Source organism: Amblyomma maculatum, chromosome 1, assembly GCF_055883805.1.
Source record: "Amblyomma maculatum isolate TAMU_Amacu chromosome 1, ASM5588380v1, whole genome shotgun sequence".
NCBI lineage: Eukaryota > Metazoa > Arthropoda > Arachnida > Ixodida > Ixodidae > Amblyomma > Amblyomma maculatum.
Window position 1 is genome coordinate 419,943,535 of NC_139344.1, and position 7,191 is coordinate 419,950,725.

General features: G+C 45.0%; 1 pseudogene; it reads right to left on the reverse strand.

Moving 5' to 3' along the window:
- Positions 1-427: 427 nt before the first annotated feature.
- LOC146209223 (uncharacterized) lies at positions 428-6,669 on the reverse strand (annotated as a pseudogene).
- Positions 6,670-7,191: the final 522 nt, after the last annotated feature.

The following is a 7,191-nucleotide window of genomic DNA, read 5'->3' on the forward strand; positions in this document are numbered from 1 at the left end:
ATCACAGGGAACACCAGCATCACGGGCACCATCGACATCTGCATATGGAAAACGTAAAAAGAGAGCAGCATTAGATGAAAATTCGATTCTCGCTCAAGTTGCAAACGTCACTAATGTGCTGCGATCTCTCGATGAATAGACGAATGTGATTTATTCAGGATGGCCATTGCAAAGATGATAAAAAGGGTTCCCCGAGAGTACCAAAATGGCCTACGGATAAAACTGCTCGAAGTGTTCGACTTGTTCCCAGCTCAATAGAAGTGATGTGTGTTTGTTCGCCCAAACTTGTGAAGCTTATGATATGTAATGGTTTAGTTCAATTGCACATTCTGTATTGTCATCTTTTCTGGGGCACCACCACAGCTCAAAGCAACTCGAGCGTTTGGAGGTACCCAATATGTACTCTTGTTGTAAATATAGCTTACCTTCATTGGCATGAATGGCACTGCTGCTGGTTCACTCGCTGCAAGGCTTTCTCCTTGGAGATACCTGGCCGCTCCCACTGCCAGGGAACCTCTCCAGCCTTGCTGCAGAAGTATGCAGCGAAAAGATTCCGGGCAGCAGAAGCACTGGCATGGTAATTTCGTGCCTGCGTCGCTTCCAGTGGGAAGAAGGGAGGCTGTGCATCATTGGCCAGCACCGCTTGGATGCCTTGCCGCCAGTGACCTGACACAACGTTTCCAAAGCTGTCTTCCCTATCCGGAAAGTTTTCTGATCTTGGATTGCGATCAGTGAGGAAGTTGTGCAGCATACAGGTAGCCTTCACGACATAGTCTACATTCTCTGGCAGCAGGGCAATGGTTTTCAACAGAATACGCCATCTGGCCGCGGTGATCCCGAACGCATTTTCGGCACATCGTCTGTAAAATGAAATACACATCCTTGGAAACAAAGAAGGTTAAAGGTTTCTTTACCTCTTTTGCAAGCTTCTTGTTTTCAGTATTTTATCAAGCCTAATAAAATAGCACGAGGTCATACCTTGCTCTACTTAGTCGGTAGTTAGACTCTTCTTTCATCCTCAAGGTGCCTGGCAGGATATGGCCGCATGAAATCTTTTCTCAACTGAAAAGCTTCATCGCCAACAAAGACGTATGGAGCTGTCAGGCTGGTTCCAGGCAGTCGCCTAACTTCAGGAATATCAAGCGTCCCATTTGTCAGTGCTATTCCGAAATCACTCTTCCTAAATGTACCGCCATCACTATTTCTTCCCTCTGCATCCACATCAACTAGCACATATTTGCAGTTGCTATCCACAATCGCCATGAGCACTATTGAGTAGGTGCCCTGAAATGGGAAAGTACAGCACAATAAGCACATGTGCCACCTCAATACATTCGTCACAAATGCTTAAGCTTAATGTGCCCCTTAATGTGTGAAAGACTGCAATCGCCTTCCCACTCCTATCACAACCATCACTAATTTTTCTTTATTCCAGTCTGCCGTGAGCAATGTAGACCATGCAAATTTTCATTAGTACTGTATAAGTTTTGCTTTAATTTCTGTGTTCACCTCAGAGTACCACGTATTTATAATCTTTCTGCGAAAATAGTGCTTACATATTGTTTAATGATACACTGTAATACTTTTTGTTGTCTGAATTAATACTTGTGCAGTATTATGCATTTCGTAACTATGTTGCCCTCTTTTATTATATATTACTTGTATGCTTTTTTTGTTGTGCATATTTTGTATTCTTGTACTGCACCCCCTCCCCTCTGTAGTGTTCCTACCCTAAGGGCAACAATAAATTTAAAAAAAATTAAAGAGCACTGCAGAATCTGCATTGGAGTAATGTGAAAGCATGGGTGCTGCGGTTGGTTGCTCCTGGTTTCCTAATTCACTCCTTGTCAACTCATTTTAGTCTTTGGTACTTTCAAATTGCGCGTCAATTCCTTCCTATGCCATTTTTGGCTCTATTTCCAGTTGCGTGTCATCACATCCTCTACGTCACGTTATTTCACTTCTTGTTTACCCATTTTAGTCTGGTATTTTCAAATTGCGCACCAATCCCTTCCTATGCCCTTTTTCGGCTCAGTGCAGTGCCACTCATAACATACGGGGAGGAGGTTAACCTGGGTATTCTACAGTCCATTTAGCTGTGCTGTAAATCTGATTGCGCCTAGCTTCAGTGTGGTCATAAACAAATATGAAATCATTTTCTCAGATCGAAGTTTCTTGCATGACAGACTTTGAAGATTTTCTGTGGTGTACACTGTGCACACCAAGTTGTGCTTTTCTCAGGCTCTAAGTGCCACAACCTAACTTAAATGTCAGAAATGCAGTTCTTTGTGCCACTTAAGTACGACTGCTCACATTCAATGCTCCCATGTGAAACCAATCATTTAGTGTCAGATAATGTTGATGAAAATGAACTAACATGTAAGGCTGACTTTGTCACGGCAATAATGCTATGTACATAGTTGATGTCTATAATACACCTAGCTTTACCTTATAATTGAAGTATCTGCTCCCTGAATTGGGGGGGAAAACATTGGCCACATGCTTTCCATCTACTGCCCCCAAGCAGTTGGGAAATTGCCAGCGTGCGGCAAACTCTTCTCCAATTCTTTTCCAATCTTGTTCTGAGGGCATCTGGAAGCAATCAGCAGTAGCATTGTGAGTGAAAAGGTTGAACTCTTATGAAGGCAAACATAAAGTGGCGCTTTTGCTGCAATAAAATTTAAATACCTATTTGGCTCATTTTTTTTTCACTTATGCTCCTTAATGACTGTTATGGATGTAATTTTTTTAATTTTCTGCTCAAGCCAATCTTCTATTATTCAGAACTTTTCCATGCATCAAGTGTGCATATTTTTTTAGCTGGCAGGCCAGCTGTATGCATAACTGTAAACCACATTTTTCAGTACTTGTACCTTAGTAATCTCGAAGGCTCTAGGTACATACAATCATAACTTATTTATTTACTGCATAACAACAGCAGCACAAGAAACCTTAAAATATATAAAATATGATGGTTCAAAACGTACAAATAAAAGCAGGCAGCAAACCAATAAACAAACAATTCAACCATTACACATCATTGGTATAAAAATCAGAAAGAGCTATAGGATAATATATATGTAACAATATGTTCTTTTAAGTAACTAATCCCAAATGAACTCGCAGCTATACATAGCAATGAGGTTGCATTTAAAATTTTGTTTGCTGCAAGTTAACACACAATGTGACTGCCAAACTAAGTCTGTTGAAGTTTCAATAACTGCAGAAAAGCATTTGTATCACAGCAAAGGGCCAAAATTTGACATGCCATGTGCTCTAATTCAAAACAATGATTACATCATACTTTTTATAGCCTGCAGAAATAGTAATTGAACTTCTAGGCCGAGAAGTCTGATATAAGGAAGAAAATTTGCTTACAAAGGACCCCTTATCCTGTCTACTTAGTAACATCAGCCAGTCCTTTGCGGTTTCAATTTTTCCAAAATTAAAATAGGGTCTAGTGATATGAAAGCAATCTCAATTGGTGACAGACTTCACTTCAAAGGGTCCACCAACCTGCATGAAGCGATCCTTGAGTTGTGCCCATATGGCCCGACAAGCCTCATGAATGCACCGTCGTGCGGTTTCTATCCCAACACGGTATGCCAGAGCAACATTGCAAATGTCTCGACCTGAAGCCAGGTAACTGGAAGAAAAAGATGGGAATGAATTTATGTTGAAGTATTTGCTCAGCCTCTCTACTGGTACCACATTCTAGTATTCAATAATTTCATTCTCTAAAAACAGTGCCAGGACTTGCTACTTGAAGATTTAGCATATGTAAGAATGAAGTTCAGATTATTCCTACATTTAAGAAATCTCAACAATGTTCCAACAGTTGTCAAATTCTTGTCCACAGAAAGTATTATTCGAAGCACAGTACGATTTCAAACACTGCATACAAATCAAGAATCGAACATACCTCAGTGCTATTACTAGTCGCTCGCCTGGCTCCAGGGGCTCTCTTGCGACGTGTTGCCTGGTGAGCTCAGGGGCCACATAGCTCCACAATTCATCGAAGAGCTGTGGCGTCATTCACTAAAATTTGAAAAAAAAATTGGTGGTCCCCTTCTCTCATGCGACGCATCTGTTGACAAAAAATACACAAAATGTAATATGTTAAAGGCCCACTGTCCACCCTCCGGTTGAAAATATTTTCTTCCCCGGTGACTGTGAGACTTCGCCCCTAGAACGCAAGGCCGCAAAATGTTTTTGAAAACAGTAACTAATAAACCAGTTACAGCCAACGCAATCACCCGATTCTATCATGCCTCTCTCCTTCCATTCCCTCGCAAAGGCTTTTCACTCTACTGCCCGAGGTCGTCTAGCCTCCGCAATACAAATTCCCCTTCCTCCTCCGTGTTTGGCGGGAGGTGGGGCGTGGCTCTCTGCGAGCGCGAAAAAAAAAACGGTCGAGGGAGCGCGCGCCGCTGGATTCAGTCTGATCGTGGCGAGGGAAAAGCGCGCTGCGAGCGGTAGACACCCATCCTTCTCCCGTCAGTCAGCGAGACGGACCAATGGACATCGTTCGCGGTACGTACGTCATTGCTGTGGCCCGTCGGGCCAGCGCAGGAAACGGGGAAGCTGGCTTCCCAGAGGAGAGCATAAGAGAGCTTTGAATTGTATTTTCGATGCTTTGCGGCGCGCGTGTCACTGTAGCATTTTGCACAGACTATCTCCGGTACCTGATCGAAACACTGGGCTCCTTTGCTTAAAAGGGCCTTCCCTGGACAGTGGCCCTTTAATGATGAAAAGACAGTAATGCAGCCTAGCAGGATATTCTTCAAAATTTGGAGGACGCTTAAGCTTCGCCTTCAAGAGTGGAACGCGATAGCGTTATTGCACCTCGTTCCCACCGCCTACTCATTCGCTCGGTATGCCCTTGAGTCACACAAAGACATAGTTTTCATACTCAACACTTCTAAGTGCACTGTACAGCTTTTTTCTAATTATTTGTTCAAACAAGTGTTTCTCACAATCTACATTATCGCACTGTGTTGTGCACACTACAACGTTTCTTGCTCCCGTGTTCCTTTAGCGTTCACTCGCACTAAGTATGTCGGTCAGTCACACATCGCAGGGGATGCTTTCCCAGCAGAAGCGCTACGGCGCAGCGATCACGTCAGAGGCGTCCGGCATCAGGCGCTGCACCTAGCAATCGCGCTGTGAGCGGAAAGAGGAGCCGCGTCGCCTAAACACCACTGTTCGAGTGACGCACGCTTGATGTTGGAAGGGGAGAGAGCGAGAAAACCTATTAAACGCAAGGGTATTGGGGCATCCTCGCACCGGTACCCGTGCGGCCCGAAGGGGAGAAGCGGGTGAGCGAAGATAGTGATCTAAAGAAAGAAAAGACGCTTGATTCTGCAACCCGTGAGAGTGCACGGCGAAACGTCAGGGGCGAGTGGCGCGCAACGTGTCGGGGCAGCGCCGCACATTGCGAGGAGGGGTTCTTCTGTGTTTGCCGCAAGATGGCTCTGCATGTGCGCAGAGCGCAGAAGAAATGTAGCGGAAACGTACTTCGCTACTCGTGTAACTGCGACTTCTGTAAGTAACATGCTCATAATTACCGATACACACCGCAGTATAACGTTCTACGGCACGTTTCTAAGGCAACACCGCATTCACTAGAAGCGCTTTTGTACCGCTTTCAAGCATCGAACTCGTGGCCGAGTGGTAGCGTCTCTGTCTCACACTCCGGAGACACTGGTTCGATTCCCACCCAGCCCATCTTGAAAGTTGCTTTTCAATTATGATGTGCATGCCGGGATTTATCGCTCACGGCCAACGCCGGCGACGACAGCGGCTTTTCTGCGACACGAGCTCCTTACGCTACCGCGTTAATATTACAGATCTATTGTTTACTAAAATATGGCAGCGATGAGAACGCGTGAGCTGAAATTCTCCCGTAACTTGCTACTCATTGAGTGTTCGGATGATGGGGGTACAATTTTTTTGTTTATGACCGTTCTCCGTCGTGAAGTCATAACAGAGGGATGAGTCGCTGATAATTTTTGGCACTGACGTGCCACAGTGTTGTATAAAATGTATTTTTGTTCCCTTTTTTGGGTGTATGGGGGCACTCACTATTCGAATGGTTTACCCTAACACAATGGATATATTAAATGACTAGCACCTTAGCTTAACAAAAACTTCAAACTGTGCAACATCTGACCAGGGGCGAATCTATGGGTCAGTCACAAAGGGGGGTAATTGAAACAAAAAAGCTTTTGCACCTTTTGTTTTATTACATAAAAGCGGTCTATTACTGCTTGGCGAATCTATGGGTCAGTCATAAAGAGGAAGGGGGGGGGGGGTACTGGAACAAAATAGCTTTTGCATCTTTTGTTTTATTACAAAACCGCGGTCTATTACCGCTTACCAATGTATTTCCCCCTCAGCATACTTCCAGCATATCCCAGCTTATTTGCATAATAGTTTGCTGCATATGATTGGACACGCTAATTTTTCCTTTTACACTTATAGTAAGCAAAATTATGTACTTACAGCAGTATGATACAGCCCTTCTTGCTTGCGCACAGCGAAAACAAGCCGTACCCACCAGCGGGGGCTTTTCCGCTGTCGCCGCGCTTGCCTCTTCTTGAGCAATAGAAGCAAGAGCGCTCTCAACAAAAGCAGCAGAAGCCGCCGTTGTCTGCTCACCGCCGGCATGATGAACAAACCGGCACTAGAATCGCACTTGAACACGCGAGCTGCAAGCTGAGCTAAACCACCTATCACGGACTGGGCTGGGAGCACACGGATACAAGCTAGTTGCGAGCATTGGATAAAGAACCGCGTCCTGGCATCCTGCACAGTAGATTCATTTTTCGTCGCGAAGGGTTCCTGTGCAACGAGGTTCGATGTAAGGATCTTCACTGTATTATTATCTTGATGAACTACGGCAGTAAAACTATTAGATGACAATTCAAGTGATTGGTCATTTGGCCGCATGCAAATTGTTTGGTAGTTGGTCCAGCAACATTACTTGCAGCGCGCGGCCGGGCTAGCCGGGCGCGTACACCGCGCCATGCGTTTGGAGTTGTGTACCGCTTTCTTTGCGCGCCGGGGCGCGATGTTCACCGCGCAGGCGCGCACAACGCCCGGCGCGTAGGACGCAGAGGTGTGTATGGAGTCGGGCCTTAATGCGCTGTAGCACTAGTTTGGGTCAGTTTGTCCTGGTAGATATATAGT